The 18,410-nt window shown below is 42.5% G+C and overlaps 1 protein-coding gene across 4 annotated transcripts in view; it reads left to right on the top strand.

Moving 5' to 3' along the window:
- ZSCAN30 (zinc finger and SCAN domain containing 30) overlaps window positions 1-18,410 on the top strand; it is a 35,291-nt gene that overhangs the window by 2,300 nt on the left and 14,581 nt on the right. The window contains exon 2 of one of the 4 annotated variants that reach the window (XM_025365104.1): window positions 6,417-6,424. The exons of 2 other annotated variants lie outside the window; for them this stretch is intronic. The gene's annotated coding sequence lies outside the window, so the exon portion shown is untranslated. Of the gene's footprint in view, window positions 1-6,416; window positions 6,425-15,274; window positions 15,484-18,410 lie in introns of all 4 variants that reach the window. One more of the 4 variants, XM_025365102.1, reaches the window with a different exon arrangement.

Here is an 18,410-nt window from a genome sequence, read left to right as displayed (position 1 = left end):
TCAGCAGGCTTAGAGGTATCTGCTTCTGCTGCCTGGCCTCACCCTGCTCATGGTGACTGCTCCCATCTAGGAGCAAGGTTGGGGCTGAGCCAGGGTGCTGTTGCAGCCCAGCCAGTTGTGCGCATACTTGAGGCAGTACTGACAGGCCATTCCTCTGCTGCCTCAGCCCCCTCCAGACTTTGGGTGCTGACAAACATAGGAGGGAGGCCGAGGGAAGGCCGAGGGCAGTTTGGCATTGGCCTGCAGGTGCTTCTCCCCACAAACAGCCTGGGCACCATAGAAAGCAGTAGGAGACGACATGCTCTGGGGCAGAAAGGGGCAAGTCCCCAGGGAAGGCCTGAAGCCTAATGACCAGGCCACCAGTCCCCCTGACTGGAGAGGGAACTGGTGGTGCTTTTTCTTGGATCTGCCCATGGACCAATCAGCATGCACTTCTTCCTCTCTGAGGCCCGTAAAAGTCCCTGGACTCAGCCAGACTTGGGGAGAAGACCTGCCAGCAGAGGGGAGCTACCTACTCCAGGGCCTCTTTTCTGCTGAGAGCTGCAGAGACAACAGGAGGAGCAACCTGCAGAGAGGAGCTACCTACTTCAGGGCCTGCTCTTTGCTGAGAGCTGCAGAGATGATGGGACAAGCTGCCAGCAGAGTGGAGCTACCCACTCCAGGGTCTTCTTTCTGCTGAGAGCTGCAGAGACAACAGGATGTCTTGCCTGCAGAAAGGAGCTGCCCACTCCAGGGTCTCCTCTGAGCTATCCTGTTGCTCAGTAAAGCTCCTCCTTCTCAGTAAAGCTCCTCCTTCTCAGTAAAGCTCCTCTTCACTTTGCTCAGCCTCCACTTGTTTGCCTACCTCATTCTTTCTGGATGCTGGACAAAAACTTGAGACCTGCTGAATAGTGGGGCTGAAAGAGCTATAACACAAATAGGGCTGAAACATGCCCCTTGCTCACCACATTGCAGGCAAAGGAGAGAAGAGCTGTGGCCCTTCGGGGAGCCCAGACCAGGAAGCTCCTGAGCCAGAACTGTGACTCCCTTTGGGGCCCTGCACTTCCTGGAGTCTCCAAGCTTCTGGGCACCACCGCGGTGTACTTAGTCCAGTCACAGCCTCACAGTGAGCCAGGGCCCGTAGTAGCACCTGGAGCTGCCCACCCTGCTGCAGCCAGCGTGCCTGACTGTGTGCAGTGGCCAGACCCCACACTCTCTTGCTCACACACCCCTTGCTGCTCCACAGCTGGCTTGCCTTTGGCAGGGGTGAGATCCAGGCTGGTAGCATTAGCCAAGTGCAGCCTGAGTGGGCAGAACAATCCCAGTGGGCCCAAGCAAAACTCAGGCAAAGGTACCACTGGCCACAGAGGTTTCTGACCAGAAAAGCAACACCCAAAGTATCCTGTGACACAGTGGCATGATCTCACTGCAACCTCCACCTCATGGGTTCAAGCTATTCTTGTGCCTCAGCTTCCGGTGTAGCTGGGGCTACAGGTGCGTGCCACCACATCTAGCTAATTTTTGTATTTGTTTTTTTAGTAGAAACGGGGTCTCACCATGTTGGCCAGGCTGGTCTCAAACTCCTGACTTCAGGTGATCTGCCTGCCTTGGCCTTCCAAAGTGCTGGGATTACAGGTGTGACCAACCATGCCCAGCCTGTTATGCCTCTTGATTGACTCCTTTTTCATGATGAAATGACCTTCTTTATCCCTGATATATCAGTCAGTGTTCAACCAGAAACACACAACAAGTAATTAAATATATGTACATGTATATATGGATTCGTTAAAGAGAATTGGCTTGCACAATTATGAGAGCTGGTTAGGCAGTCCTATAATGCTGTTGTGTGTCTGATGCTGGAATTTGATGTTGGCAGAGTAGTCAGAAAGGAAGATGGAAGTAAAATGGAAGAAGTCAGGGTCAGGCTGGAAGTCACAAGTACAAACTTGAACCTCATGAAAATGGACTGAAATCCATGTTAGTTCTTGTTGCCTTTGAGCTTGATGGTGAGGGTATCCTTCAGAAGCTGGGACTGTTTGTCATAAAAACACATACATAGGCCAGGAGTTGGAGAAGCTGAAGGAGGATCTAGAGGATGGTAGAGTAGTTGCAGGCCAAGCTGCAACAAAATGAGTCAGTTAAGTGTGTCACCAGTCAGCAACAACATATGTGAATTACAAATGGCTACTATTTCCTTTCCACATTACACATCTCCCAAAAATTGCCTTTTTGGCCCACCCAAACTGTAAACATAAAATAATCCTAGGAAAACTAGTGCACTCTAGGCAAGATGACACATTATAAAAGCATCATGGTCTGCCCCTTGTCAACTTAGTACCATACATGTTTCTTTGAGCCATGCTTTAATTCTCCAAATTATGATGATAATGAAGTTGTGCTTCCACCTTACATAACACTACTATCACATAACTATTAACATGTTAACCATTTCGCAAAAGAGGAAAATAGTCTTTTTTTGGCCCATGAATGGCATTCATTCTGCTCCTAGCTGATAACACTCCTTCTTTCATGTCCTATAACTTAAATACTGACATATATAGTTAACTATTACCACATATTGTGTTAGATGATAAGAAGATGAGAGAAGGAAGAAACATAAATTTTCGAGTAGTTTCCAAAAGAAGCTGGGTGTATATCATTGCCCCCCAGAATGTTGTTCTTGAATTCAACTAGACTTTTAGACCTTCAAGACTACTGCAGATCACCCTTGGCATCAGATTCACTTAGAAGGATAGGACAGAAACCACAACTGACCAGCAGGCAGCACCTACTCCTCTTCTGTGGAAGTGGTACTCACAGTGTTTTATATAAGCATCCAAGCTTTTTTTTTTTTTTTTTTGGCCTTCCCATTCCGAGTTGATGACAGCTCAGATGCAAGGAGATGAGACTTACACTGGGCAGCTGTGGGATGCATCTGGATTAGAAACTTCCACAGGAGCTAATATGTCTTATAACAACTCCATGGACATAGCTTCTAGAATTTCTACAAGAGACATGCCAATTACACGAGTCAGTATACTCAGGGAGGCCCAAAGTTATAGTATCCATTATAGTCAGTATTTATAGTTCATTTATAATTCTTTTGGTAACCAGGAATCATTTTTACCATAAACAGTATTGTTGGGTAACATAATTGACATATGAATAAGTTTTCAATAAAACAGAATGAGAAAATTAACCAAAGGTTAATTCTCATATACAAAGGTAAAGTGTTTTGTTAACCTTTTACCCAAAAGTGATGATATGGACGTAGATTTTCTGGGTGTTTGACCAAGGAAGCCAAACCATTCTTTCTGATTATGTTAGATTTGTAGCTTTGTGGAGTCTTGCCAGAGATGTTGCTTTCGGTGTGTGAGTTTGATGAGCTAACTTGGAGTTTGTTTGCTGGACTGGCCAAAACAAATCTAGAGCCAACTATGGTCCGTAAGTAAATGGAAATGAAGGGTTTCCAGAGAGATTAGGAGTGATAATACAGGCATGGGGAGTGATATAAATTTTCAAGAATGAAACTGATAGGCCACCACCAATATTCTACCTGAATTCTATTTCTCATTTCACTTGGGGGAAACTAGGTCAAACATATGTATTAACATATGTCTAACTTAGGTATACGTTCTAGAGCAGTGGTTCGCAATCTTTTTGAGACAGTAAATTTATTTTAAAAAGGATGAAAACTGCAAACTTCTTCCTCAGAGAAATGAACATAAAGACCTACATGTGGACTTTTGTTTATCATGTATTGTATTGGAAATTAATTTTCTTTGATAGTTAGACTATGCAACAATTTTCACAAGGAAGGGATTTCAGTTTAAAAATCAATTTCCAGTTCTGGAAAAAAAAAAGGAAGTCAAAATTGTGAAGCCACATTAAAAATTAACTTGCCTTTTGCTCATATTAACAAGTAGACTGCTGCTGAAATAAATATTAACAAGTATTAACATGTTTGTTGTGAATAAGATCTTTAAATTATGGGTAATAAGACATCTTTGACATGTCAGTGTGCATGTCTGGTTCACACTGACTTCCTAAAAATCAGAACCAGTGCTGAAAACTCTGATTCAGAAAAGAAAATAATGGCCAGTATAATCACAGTTCCCAAGGTTCACTTTGACAGAAGTGACTGGCCTTGTGTCAAGAAATACTATAATTCCCCAAGATCTTTAAAGTTCAGTTCAGGTCAGATAATTCCCTTTGTTTTTAATCAGTGAGGTCATTGGCCTCACCTTGAAAAATCTTTATCTGTTAAGTAACTGAAAGGCATGTCATGGTGTTTTGTGTGTGTGTGTGTTTTCTTTCTTTTTTTTCAATAAGTGTTGCTTGCCTTCTATGTCTGTCTCTCCACCTGTCTCTCTCTCTCTCTCTTTTTATAAATGGTGGTTACCTTCTCTGTCCCTCTCTATTTTTTTTTTTTTTTTTTTTTTTGAGACAAGGTATCACTGTGTTACCCAGGCTGGAGTGCAGTGGTGTGATCACAGCTCACTGCAGCCTCAACCTCCTAGGCTTAAGTGATCCTCCTACCTCAGCCTCCTAAGTGTCTGGGAATATAGGTGCATGCCACCATGACTGGCTAATTTTTCTACTTTTTTGTAGAGACGGAGTCTTACTATGTTGCCCAGGGTGGTCTTGAACTCCTGGGCTCAATCAGTCTACCCACCTCAGCCTCCCAAAGTGCTGGGATTACAGGCATGAGCCACTGCTTCTGGCCCACAGTGGTTTAAATAAATCTTGGTTTATACTTACCACATTGTTGTGGATTGAATTGTATCCCCCTAAAAGATAGGTTCAAGCCCTAACCTCCATTACCTGTGAATGTAACTTTACTTGAAAATAGGGTCTGCTGTAGGCTGAATGTTATGTCCCCCAAAAATTCATATATTAAATTGTAACTCCTTATGTGATAGTATTTGGACGTGGGCCTATGGGAGGTAATTAGGTTATAAGGGCAGAGCCTTTATGAGTGGAATTAATTGTCTTTATGAAATAGGACTTGGAGCACTCCAAGGCTTTCTGCCATATGAGGACACAGTGAGAAGATGGCTGTCTATGAACCAGGAAGCAGACCCTCTCCAGACACCAAACCTGTCAGTGCCTTGATCTTGGACTTTTCAGCCCCCAGTACTATGAGAAATAAATTTATGTTGTTTTTAAGCTTCTCAGGCTATGATATTTTTGTTATAGCAACCTGAATGACCTAAGACAGGGCCTTTGCAGATATAATCAAGTTAAGGTCATAAAGGATTAGAGTGGGCCCTAATCCAGTGACTGGTGTTCTTATAAGATAGGCAAATTCAGACACAGAGGAGACAGAGAGGAGAATGCATGTGATGATGGAGGCAGAGATTGGAGTAATGCATCCAAAAGGCAAAGAATGCCAATGGTTGCCAGCAACCTGAAGCTCAGACAATGGGATGGAACAGACACTTCCCTAGAGCCTTCAGAGAGAGTATGGCCCTGCTGGCACCTTGATCTTGCACTTCTAACCTCCAGACTATGAGAGAATACATTTCTATTGTATTATGCCATCTTGTTTGTGGTACAAGAAGTGGGGTGCTATGTACAAATATCTAAAAATATAGATGTGGCTTTGGAATTGAGTAAGTGATTGAGCTGGAAGAGTTTTGAAATTCTTAATAGAAAAAGCCTTGAAGAGATTGTAGAAATAGGAGGATTAAAGGTGATTCTGGTGAGGGCTCAGAAAGAAGTAAAGAGGACAGTAGAGAAAGTTACATTTTAGAGAACACATATATTGCCATGAAGAGAATGCTGCTAGAAATAATGAACATTAAAGATACTTCTGGTGAGATCTCAGATGAAAGAAGGAACATGTATTAGAAACTAGAGAACAAGCAATCCTTGTTAGAAGTGGCAGAAATGTGGCTGAATCATGCTGTGCTATTGGGTGGAAAGTAGAACTTGTAACTAATGAACTTGAGTATATTTAGCTGAGGGTATTTCCAAGCAACGGGTAGAAGGTATAGCTTGTCTTTTCCTTCCTTCTTATGGTAAAATATGAGAGGAAAGAGATACACTGAGGAGGAAACTGTTAAGCAAAAATCATTTGATGATTTGGAAATTTCTCAGCCTATCTCAGCATGCTCTGGAGACAGCACTGGGACGAATGTTTTGGTGAAGCGATTAGGTGTGATTTGTGGATCCAATTAACTATTTCAGCAGACTCCAGGATAGAAATTGGGTTATCCAGGAAGGATCTATAGAGAATCCTTGTGCCTAATCGTATGGATTCTCTTAAAATCTATGGAAAACTAACAAGAATTGTGACAATGCTATCCCCAGAAACACTGCTAATTTTGAAGATGACAGAGACAAGATGAAAAGAAGAAAAGCTGTCCAACTTCTGGTATTCTAAAAGCAGGAAATGGGGTACCCAGAGGATGGGGACACTACCAAGGGCAGAGATGGCAGGGCCACCTCAGCTGAGTGAGGCCTCTTAAGAGTCCAGAAGCTAGGACCAGTTGGGTCTCTATAGACCAAGAGGTTGGGGACAGTGAGGATTCCACTGACCCAGAGGGCATATTGAGTCAGCACAATTTGAGAACTCCACAAATATTTGGAAATTAAATAACATAATATAAATAACCCATGATCCAAAGAAGAAATCATAAGATAAATTAGAAAGTTCTTTAAACTGAATAAAAGTGAAGTACAACATAAAATATTTTATGGGATGCTGCAAAAGTAATGGTTAGAGGAAATTTTGTAGCTTTAATATGTCTATATTAGAAAAGAAAAAAAATGATCTAAACCTAAGCTTCCACCTTAAGAAACTTTTAAAATGAGAGCAAATTTAAAAACAGCAACAAAACAGCAGAAGGAAGGAAGTACAGTCATCTTTTGCTTGATGCTAGGGATACATTCTGATAAATGCATCATTAGGTGCTTTCATCTTTGTGTGAACATCATAGAGTATAGATACACAAACCTAGATACACAAGCCTACTGTATTAGTTTGTTCTCATGCTGCTAATAAAGATATACCCAAGACTGGGTAATTTATAAAGGAAAGAGGTTTAATTGGCTCACAGTTCAGCATGACTGGGGAGGCTTCGAGAAACTTACAATCATGGCAGAAGGGGAAGCAAACATGTCCTTCTTCACATGGTGGTAAGAAGGAGAAGTGCCAAGCAAAAGGGGAAAAGCCCCTTATAAAAACCATCAAATCTCGTGAGAACTCACTGTCATAAGAACAACATGGAGGTAGCTGCCTCCATGATTCAATTACCTCCCACTGGGTCCCTCCCATGACACATGGGGATTGTGGGACCTAAAATTCAAGATGAGATTTGGGTGGGGATGCAGCCAAATCATATCATTTTGCCCCTGGCCCTTTCCAAATCTCATGTCCTCACATTTCAAAACATGATCATGCCTTTCCAACAGTCCCCCAAAGTCTTAGCTCATTCCAGCATTAACCCAAAAGTCCAAATCCAAAGTCTGAAACAAAGCAAATCCCTTCTGCCTGTGAGCCTGTAAAATCAAAAGCAAGTTACTTACTTCCTGAATATGATGGGGATACAGGCACTGGGTAAATACACCTATTCCAAATGGGAAAAATTGGCCAAAACAAAGTGGGTACAGGCCCTGTGCAAGTCTGAAATCCATCAGGGCAGTCAAATCTTAAAGCTCTGAAATGATCTCCTTTGACTTCATGTCTCACATCCAAGGCACACTGATGCAAGAGGTAGGCTCGCATGGCCTTGGGCAGCTCTGCCTCTATGGCTTTGCAGGGTACAGCACTCCTCCTAGCTGCTTTCACAGGCTGGCATTGAGTGTCTGCAGCTTTTCCAGGTGCATGGTGCAAGCCTTCAGTGGATCTAACATTCTGGGGTCTGGAGGACAGGGGCCCTCTTCTCACAGCTCCACTAGGCAGTTCCTCGTTGGAGACTCTGTGTGGGGACTCCAACCCCACATTTCCCTTCCACACTGCTCTAGCAGAGATTCTCCATGAGGGCTCTGACCCTGCAGCAAACTTTTGCTTCAACACCCAGGCATTTCATACATCCTCTGAAATCTAGGCAGAGGTTCCCAAACCTCAATTCTTAACTTCTGTGTGTCCACAGGCTCAACACCACGTGGAAGCTGCCAAGACGTGGGGCTTGCACTCTCTGAACCCACAGCCCGAGCTGTACATTGGCCCCTTTCAGCCTTGACTGGAGCAGCTAGGACGCAGGGCAACAAGTCCCTAGGCTGCACACAGCAGGGGAGCCCTGGGCCCCACCCACAAAATCATTTTTTTCCTACTAGGCCCCAAGGCCTGTGATGGGAGGAGCTGCTGTGAAGGTCTCTGACATGCCCTGGAGACAGAAAACTGACTAAAGAAGAAGTAGAAAATGTGAATAGATGTATAATAAAGAGATTGAGTTAGTAATTTAAAAAAAAAAAAGACACACAAGGAAAAGCCCTATGCTAATTAAGATGATAGGAGAGAATGGGTGCAAGGGCTTTACTGTTGAATTCTACCAAACATTTAAAGAAGAATTAATACCAGTTCTTTACAAACTCTCCCCTGCCCCAAAACAAGAGGAAGGAACATCTTCCTCTCATTTCATGAGGCCAGTATTACTTTGATACCCAAATCAGTCAAATACATCACAAGAAACATAAACTACAGACCATTATCTCTTATTCTCGACAAAATACTAGTAAACTGAATTTGGTAACATATAAAAAAGGATTTTCTACCACAATCAAGTGGAATTTATCCCAGGGATCCATCTGAGCATCAGTTTAAAAATCAACCAAATCCATATCAACAGAATAAAGGACAAAATATGCAGAAAAAGCATTTGACAAAATCCAACACCTCTTCATAAAAAACAAACTTTGAAGAGAACCAGCATGAGAAGAAAATGGGATATCTGGAAATGGAGAATGTCAGTATAGACCAACTTCAACAAGTCAGTTATGAATAAAAGAAAGTAAGAAATAGGATAATAGTGGAGTTTAGGGATGGTTTATTTGCTTGGTTGGTGGCTTGATTATTTTTAAGATAGGAAAGATATGTAATGTGTAAATGTGTAAAAGATAGCAGGAAGAATCCAGGAGAGAGAGTAGATAACACAGGAAGAGAATGAACTGTTGATGGCATATGATTGATGGGGAAGGAGATGGGATCCAAGGTACAAGTGGAAGAATAAGTGTTTAGATATGAGTGGCCCTTCTCCTATGCTAATTAAGATGATAGGAGAGAATGAGTGCAAGCTCAGGTAGGTTAGTGGGAAACTGAGGATGTTCCAATTCATTGGGAAGAAGGAGGTTATATCATCATTTAAGAATGAGGGGTGAGGAGAATAATGCTTGAGAAGATGGCTTGAAATAAACTTTGTGCAAAGGTGAGCTTATTAGAAAAACCTAAGATTGGTAAGCAATACTGAGTGACTTGTAGTGTTCATGCATTCTTAATCATTCTTATGATGCTAACTTTATAGATGAATGGAATAGCCTATAGCCATCTCCATCATAACACTATATGTGGGATCAAAGATGAATAATGTAGGTGAATGAGCTGGCATGAAAACCAGTGTGGATAAGAAGGACAATTCAGTAAGTGATTAATGGATAATTATTCATCTAGAAATAGTTATTATAGATCTCTGCCTCATAACTGCACACAAAGCAAATAGCAAGTATATTAAATACATGGAAGAAAAGCAAACCTTTTGTAAAATTTGTAGAAGAAAATATGTGAAAGTATATTTATGACTTCAGAGTAGGGAAATAAATCTTTAAAAAAGATAATAAAGCCGAATATATGTAAAAAGGAAAGTTCAGTCGGACTACATTAAAATAAAAAACTTATTATTCTTCAAAAGATACTATCTTTTAGGGGAAAATTAAAGTCACAGAACTCAGCTTCCAATATTGGTAGAGTGAGTAATGTGGATCATACTTCCCTTAAGGACAACCAGTAAATCCATAAAAAATATGAAAATCAGCTGAAAGGCATTAGAACTGTCAAGGTAGTACAGAATACTAGAACAAGATCTAAGAAATGATCTAAGTCCAGTGAGGTGAACCAAAGCATCTAGTGGGCTTTCACTTTCAGATTATTTGCTTATCTGGAAGAGGCAGCTGAGGGTACTGAATGGCATTTTTGATACCTCACAGGACTAGAGAGAAGAAAGTTGGAATCCGAGACTAAGGGTTGGGACCTTGGTAGTTGGAATTATACCGAAAAGCAACTATATTCTAGGAATAAAGGTGAACTTCTAGTAAACCAGCCCTTCCACAGACTGTAGCCCAACCGCAAGTCATCTGGTTGACCCAGAAAAATCTTAGTCCCTAAAACTGGTTTGTGATGACCTACAATTACTGGAGTTCCCAGATATATGGCAGAGGCAAACAATGATTCTTTCTAGGAGTACCTTCGGCCAGGCACAGTGGCTCACCCCTGTAATCCCAGCACTTTGGGAGGCTGAGGCGGACAGATATCGAGACCATCCTGGCTAACATGGTGAAACCCCGTCTCTACAAAAAAAAAAAAAAAAAAAAAAAATAGCCGGGAATGGTGGCAGGTGCTTGTAGTCCCAGCTACTCAGGAGGCTGAAGCAGGAGAATGGTGGGAGGCAGACCTTGCAGTGAGCCGAGATCGCGCCACTGCACTCCAGCCTGAGCAACAAAGCGGGACTCCATCTCAAAAAATAAAATAAAATAAAGAAGAGGAGTAACTTCAAATTATTTCCACGTCAGTTTTTCATGGAAATTCATGATAAAAGATAACCTGGCAAACGAGATAAGAACAACCAGCAGAAACAATTGATGATAGAAGTAGAATCACTGGAGTTTCTTATGTTAGGATAGTTAGATTTGGCTAAAATACTGTTTGGGGACATAAAAGACAAGATTGAGAAGAATTTGACAGAAAACCAGAAGCTATTTTTAGAATGACTTATTAGACTTTAATTCCTGATTTCATTAAGCTACAATTATAAAAACAGTGTGATACTGGCATAAGAATAGACATACAGACAAATGAAATAGAGCACTCAGAAGTAAACCCTCACACATATGGTCAATTGATTTTTAACAAGGGTGCTAAGACCATTCAATGGTGGAAATGGTGGCCTTTTCATAAAATGATACTGGGAAAACTGGATACATACAATGGAATGAAGTTGGGTTCTTGCCTTACACCATATACAGAAATTAAAAATGGATTAAAGGTACTCTTATAGTAGCATTATTCAAAATAGCCAAAAGGTCAAAGCCACCCAAGTGTCCATTAACAGATCAATGGATAAACAAAACGTGGTATATACATGCAATGGTATATTATTCAGCCCTAAAAAGAAAGACAAATCTGACATATACTACAACATGGATAAACCTGGAGACATTAAGTAAAATAAGCCAGTCACAAAAAGGCAAATATTGTATGATCCCACTTATTTGAGGTACTTAAGAGTAATCAGATTTATAGAGACAGAAAGTAGAATGGTGGTTGCCAGGGGCTCGGGAGAGGCAGAAATGGGGAATCACTGTTTAATTGGTATGGAGTTTCAGTTTGGGAAGATGAAAAAGTTCTGGAGATGGATGTTTGTGAAGGTTGTACAACATTGTGAATGCACTTAATGCCACTGAAGTTGATATGGTTTGGCTCCGTGTCTCCACCCAGATCTCATCTTGAATTGTACTCCCATAATTCCCATGTGTTGTGGGAGGGAACCGGTGAGAGAGAATTAAATCATGGGGGTAGTTTCCCCCATACTGTTCTGGTGGAAGTGAATAAGTCTCATGAGATCTGATGGTTTGATAAGGGGAAACACATTTTGCTTGGCTGTCATTCTCCCTCTTGCTGTTGTCATGTGAGACATGCCTTTCACCTTCCACCATGTTTGTGAGACCTCCCCAGCTACATGGAACTGTAAGTCCAGTTAAATCTCTTTCTTTTGTAAATTGCCCAGTCTCGGGTATATCTTTATCAGCAGCGTGAAAATGGACGAATACAGAAGTGTACACTTAAAAATGGTTAAAATGGTAAATTTAATGGCATGTGTGTGTTACCATAAAAATCTTTCTAAAATGGGCGGGGCGTGGTGACTCACGCCTGTAATCCCAGTACTTTGGGAGGCCGAGGCAGGTGGATCATTTGAGGTCAGGAGTTCGAGACCAGCATGGCTAACATGGTGAAAGCCCATCTCTACTAAAAATATAAACAATCATTCAGGTGGTAGTGGCCTGCGCCTGTAATCCCAGCGAGACTGAGACTGGAGAATTGCTTGACCCTAGGAGGCAGAGGTTGCAGTGAGCTGAGATCACACCACTCCACTCCAGTCTAGGCAAGAGAGTGAGACCCTATCTCAAAAAATAAATAAAATAAAACAAAATAATGGATATGAACTTGAACCAAAAAGAAATTCTGAATTAAAAAATTCAATTACAGAAATTGAGAACTCAAGGGATATGTTTAAAAGTTCATTATCACTGAAGAAAGAATTAGTGATCTGAAAAATAGGTAGTAAAATATGCAAATGAGAAACAAAAATGAAAAAGAGCAGATAAGAGATACAGAGGATATGGTGTGTAAGTGTAACAGGTTACTGAAGCCCCACAGCAAAGAAGGGCAGACAAGGTATCTGTTCCCTTGTTCCCCTATTCCTGCCTTCTTTTTATTAAGATATTTTAAAAGTCAATTTATCTATTATTGCAAAGATAGATAGTACAGAGACATCCCATATACTTTCACACTCATTTCTCTTTATTAACATCTTTCATTGATATGACATATTTGTCAAAATTAGTTGACCAAAATTGATACTTCATTATCTAAAGCCCATGCATTATTCAGATGTTAATACATTTTTTAAAAGAAAATAAATAAATGATAGAGAAATGTTTATTATTGATGAAGTTGCTAATTTTCTTAGGTATATATCACTCTCCCCTCCCCACCCCACAGTGTTAGCAAATATTGGTATTCATCTGTTCATTAAAAATGGGGAAATTGAGTACTTACATTAAAAAGTGTGTTGCTAGATCTTTTTAGGGAATGAACAAATTGAGTATGTTCTGTATATAAATCTTATGGGCTTTTTACATAGAAGACAATTTTACAGTCTTTTTTTGGGGGGGGGCACTCATTTTATCTGCTTCATTAGAAACTGCTAATGTTTACTTTGTTCATTTCACTCATTGGGTTCTTTTTAACCAGTATAGGCTAGCTTCACTGTCCAGTATGGAACCACTAATCCCATGTGGCAATTTAAATGTAAATTAATTAAAATTCAATGAAATGAAAATTTTACTTCCTCAGTTCCTATCAGCCATATATCAAGTGAGCAAGTATATGTAAACCTACTCCCAGAGGTTGAGAGAGCTGAGCTGACAAATGCAGTTTCTCAGAAGGAAACATTTGGTAGGGACAAAGGGACCTAAGATGGTGGATCCCCATACCTGCCCTGCGGGAATTATTCTTTCTATAGCAAGCTTTTTTTTTTGGTAAAACATGTGCAGCTGGTCATGTCTGAGACCCTCTTGCAAAACTCTGACCAGTGGGAAAATTAGATCAGGATCTTTACGAGGGGGTTTCTATGCTACAGATATTGTTTCTTGATGAGGGGTTATCTATGTTATAGGCATTGTTTCTTGACCTTGCTGGGGGAATGCCTTGGTATGCAAGAGTCAAACACTGGTTATTATGATGTTTCACTTCAAGATGGCATTACTCTTGTCATGCAACAGGCTGCTTTCCTACACATAGCCATGTATGGCTAATGGCTTTCATATTGGATGGTAGATACAGAACATAACTTGAAGTCGTCTCTTCCAGTCATTGGCTGTCGTAACATTCTTCAAAATCTGGCTCAACTGTACCACCTTTGTGGTCTGAATCATCTGACACAAACATCTTCAACTTCTCCTCTCTCTCTTGCAGTATTTCTGTCCTCACTCACCCTCCACTTTCCTCCTATTCAGGAACAAATCACTTCCTTCTTTTCTGAAACAAACAACTTCACCAGCCTATCTGGTCTCATTCCCTCCCCATCAGCGGTATCCCTTTTCTTCCATCTTCAATTTCTAGTGCCTACTAAACTTTACCTTTTCTTTTCTAGAAATTAGCTCTCCACTACCCTTGAAAAAAAGAATACTTTAAATTCGGTTGCTTAGTTCAACCAATATCCTTTTTCCTTTCTTGCAGTATCACAATTCTCAAAGGAGATTATTGTCTATTTTCAGTCTTACCAACTCTTCTGAACCACTGGAAAGGAGAGTCCACAGGTAACATCTCTCTCTCTTGCCCTCCTCTGTCATTCCCCCTAATTCCACCATCAGCTTAGTTCTCACCTTCTTTCGGCTCTCTGCAGCATCTGCTAGTCACCTGTTCCCTCTCCTGAAACACTGCTGCTTTTATGATGTTTGAACCATCTGGGCGCTCCGTAAGTAGCTCCTCTTCTCGAACTCCTTTTCCTCCCCCATTCCAAAACGTTACTATTTCACAATCCCGTTTATTTTCCAAAAGACCTCCCTTGGAGGCGATGTCATGCCTTGCCCTATTTTCAATCATATTTTCACAGATTATTACATTTTGCTAAATTCATGTGTCACCTGTATTCTTTCATCTCTTTTGCCCTTTAATCCACTCTATACGGTACAGACACCGCCCTGAACACCGTTCTAGCCATGTTATATGTGAATAGCCTGCACTGATGATTCAATGCATTGCTAACACGTGAGCCTGGTATTTGACACTCTCCACAACGTAACTCACTCTAACCAGCCCCTTGGCCTAGTTTCTGGCCAGCCAAGATGTTGGGCCAATTCCGAGCTTGCCCTGAACCCCGCCCCGCTGTGCCTTGGCTCCTGCCGCTTCCTACGCGGGAAACCCGTGGCGCTCCTCCTCCTGTGTCAGCATCCAGCACGCGGCCGTGCGCAGCTCGAGGGCAGAGTCCACGACGAAATTCCTACGAGCTTCTCCTGCCCCGCACCCCACCCGGACCCCTCCGCAGCACCTGGCGTCCTAGGCATTCCTGGGCAGGACCCGTCCCCGCCCCAGCCCTCCCGCAGCTCCTAGGACTGTCGTCTTCGCAGTCAGCACGTCTGCGGTGAGCGTGGTCAGCTCCTCTTCCTCTCAGAATGTAGAGATCATGGGTTCTCGGTGTTTATTTTCTCGATGGTATTTTCTCTATGGTATCCCAGCCTGCGACAGAACGAGGAAAAATATGTTTGGATATATACGTATATTTTTATATATTAAAAAAATATATCGAATATATAATTATATTTAATATGTATCTTATGCTCCCCACCCTTTCAGCAGCGCGTCAACCGTTCGGATTCTGCTATGCCCCCGCCAGGTCTGAGCCGGACCCGCGCCCTACCCGCGAGACCCGATCCGCGCCCGCCACAGAGCTGCGGTCCTCCGGGCTCCTAGAGGGGAGTCCCCCGCCCCTACTTCCGGCGCGCGTGCGGCGGGGCGTTGCTCTCCCTCCGCGGGGTGGGTGCCTCCCGCTGCCGGTAGAGCGAAGGGTGAGTGGGGCGGTTTAGCAGGGCGGTCCTGGCTGCTTCCCAAAACTGCCCCTATCCCGCATCAGGCCTCCGCTCCGCCTGTCTTCGACGCCCCGGCTGTGTCTGGGGTCCTGCCCGCCGCTCCGTAGGTCAATCCCGCCATCCGTTTCCACTTGCCCGCTCAGCCACCCGCCTTTTGGGTCAGCTGACGCCTCAGGCGCTTACCCAGCGTGTCCTGTGTCGGGTTGCAAGCTCAGGAGACTGACACGCTCCAGTGGGCTCCTTCCTGCCACTTCTCACGCAGCGCTTTTGAGACGGGCCTCGGCCTGCCTCTTGACTCCCCGAGTCTGGGTTAGATCCTTTCTCGGTCACTCTCGGAACACTTTCTGCCTTCCCCTTTGTAATTTTTGTCACAATTAAATTAGGTAATGCTTTCTGTTTAACGTCTGCCTCTCTCTACTATTTTTAAGTTCTGTAATGGCAAAGACGCTGTCTTGTTCGTAACTCTTTGGTCAGCACCTGGCACAAATACCTGCACAAATAGGCACTCAAATATCAAATGTGAGAAAAACAAAGGCCCTCTTCTGAAGGGCTCTTTGATTTGATGGGGAGTCCAGATGTGAAAAGGCATTTTGGCAGAGTAGGCGTCTAAGTAAGGACTCTGGAGTCAGATTATTTGGTTTCTAAACAGTCCAGACTACATCACTTACAAGCTACATGACCTGGAACAAATTATGTAACTTCTCTCGTCTTCAATTGAACGGTTGAACTTACACCATAGAGTGCTCTGAAGATGAAATAAGACACGTAAAGCTGGTAGACAGGGCCTGACTCTGTAATGAAGCCTCAGCGTTTTCTATTACAATTAATCAAACAGATACATTATAGTATCTGTTACATTATAATGCAGATACATTATAATAGCAGTGATGCTGCTACAGTCAGGATTGTCCAAAAGTACCCTGGAGTTTCCATCTGGGTTGCTTGGGCTAGCATTGGGGACTGACTTTCTCCCAAAGGGAAGGGCTGTACCTAAGCTCACGTTGGCTAGAAGATTTTTGTTTTTACTTTTAAAAAAACTGGTCAGAAGAATGTGATCAGATTTACAATCTGTAAAGATCACTGTGGTTACAATGTAGCATACAGACTGATGGGGACTGAGTGAATGTGGGGAGCCAGTTGATGAGTTCTTGTGCAATGTGACAGGATAGTTGCTGGGATGAAGATGGTTGCAAGATGGGGAAGAGCAGATTCTTGAAGAGAAAGTAAAATCAACAGGATTTAAAGGAAGGAAGGAGGTGGGGGAAAGGACCATGTTAGGAATGCTTCCACGTTTCTGGCTATGCAGCCAAATGGATGTTCCTGTTTCTTGAGAGGGACCCCTGGCAGAGGAGTAGGTTTAGGGTGGGAAGAATCACGAGTTGGTTATGCATGTGCTGAGTTTGAGGTCCTTTTGAGAAATTCAAGAGTAGTTATGGTGGGAGTGAAGAACCGTGGGTAATAGGTCAGGAGTTCAGATAGGAGGTCTAGACTGGATGGTAACCGAAGGTTAGAATGAGGTGGCCTAGGAGGAAAGTAGAGAGTGACAATAGAGGACTTAGGGCTCACCTGATGGACTGATGTAGTGGAGGCTGGACCTGTGAAGGAGATGGGGAAGGAGCAGAGGTCAAGTCTTTATGACCAAGATCTCCCTCAGCCACATACCCATGGAGGACTAGTTGGTGAGGCATAATATTTACAATAAAATTGAATAATATAACATATTGAATTTAAAAGGCAAAGTACATAACATAGACTAATGGTCACTAACTGAAGAACATACATTAATGTGACGTAGCTCTTGAGAAATGCTATGTCCACATCCATGCACAGATCTGACAATGCATTGGTTGTCACAAAATTTCATTAAAAACTTTTATTTTCCTATTACCCTGCTCAGAGTAAGATATGAAATTTTTAAAATGTCTATTGTCACATAATAAGAACTAAATGTGTGTAGTATTTTTTTTTTTTAATAGGGATGGGGTCTCACTCTGTCAGGCTGGAGTTCAGTAAAGCAATCATGCTTACTGTAGCCTCGACCTCCCAGTCTCAAGTAGTCCTCCCAACTCAGCCTCCTGAGTAGCTGGGACCACAGGTGAATGCCACTACACCTGGCTAATTTTTAAATGTTTTGTGGGGATGGGATCTTACTATGTTGCCCAGGCTGGTCTCAAACTTCTGAACTCAAGTGATTCTCCTGCCTTTGGCTTCCCAAAATGCTGGGATTACAGGCATAAGCCACTGCGCTTGGTCTCTAGTATTTTACACTAAAAAATTAAGAGGAGAAATATCCCCAGGTTTCTTGTGTTTAGATGTGTATGAAAAATCTATTAATATCTGGCAAAGCACAGCTTAGGAGATGCTGCTTTGTAGGCATCTCAGACCTGACTTTCTTAATGAATAGCTCAGCAAATAGCACCATCATCCTTTAGTCACAAGGGCCAGCCACAAACTTGAGTCTTTGACCCCTCTCTCTTCCAAACCCTTATACAGTGTGTCAAGTCCTGTCAAATCTCCCATCTTTTTGTCTTTTGCCTCCCGTGGCTCAGTCTCTCACTGTCTGTCTCCTGAATGGTTGCAACAAACACCTTCCCATGTCTTCTCCACACCACTCTCTGGGTGAGCACACAGACCTTCCAGCCATCACTGTGGCCATGTGGATCAAATGCAAATTCTGTAGTACAACCTCTCAGACCTCCTCTTTCACCATTCATTAACTATACCCCACGGTCTGGCGCAGGGCCCTGACCCATGGAGATTCTGACTCAGGAAGTCTGCTTTGGGGTTCATGATTCATGGCTGATTTTGAGCAGCAGTCAGAAGTGACAACCATTAGTCTGGTCTCCCCAAACTACCTTCAGTTTCCTCAGTGAGCCACATTCTCTCATACCTGTTTTCTCTTTGCC

The sequence above is a fragment of the Theropithecus gelada genome, chromosome 18 (assembly GCF_003255815.1).
Source record: "Theropithecus gelada isolate Dixy chromosome 18, Tgel_1.0, whole genome shotgun sequence".
Taxonomy (NCBI): Eukaryota; Metazoa; Chordata; class Mammalia; order Primates; family Cercopithecidae; genus Theropithecus; species Theropithecus gelada.
This window is presented reverse-complemented; position numbering and strand designations above follow the sequence as displayed.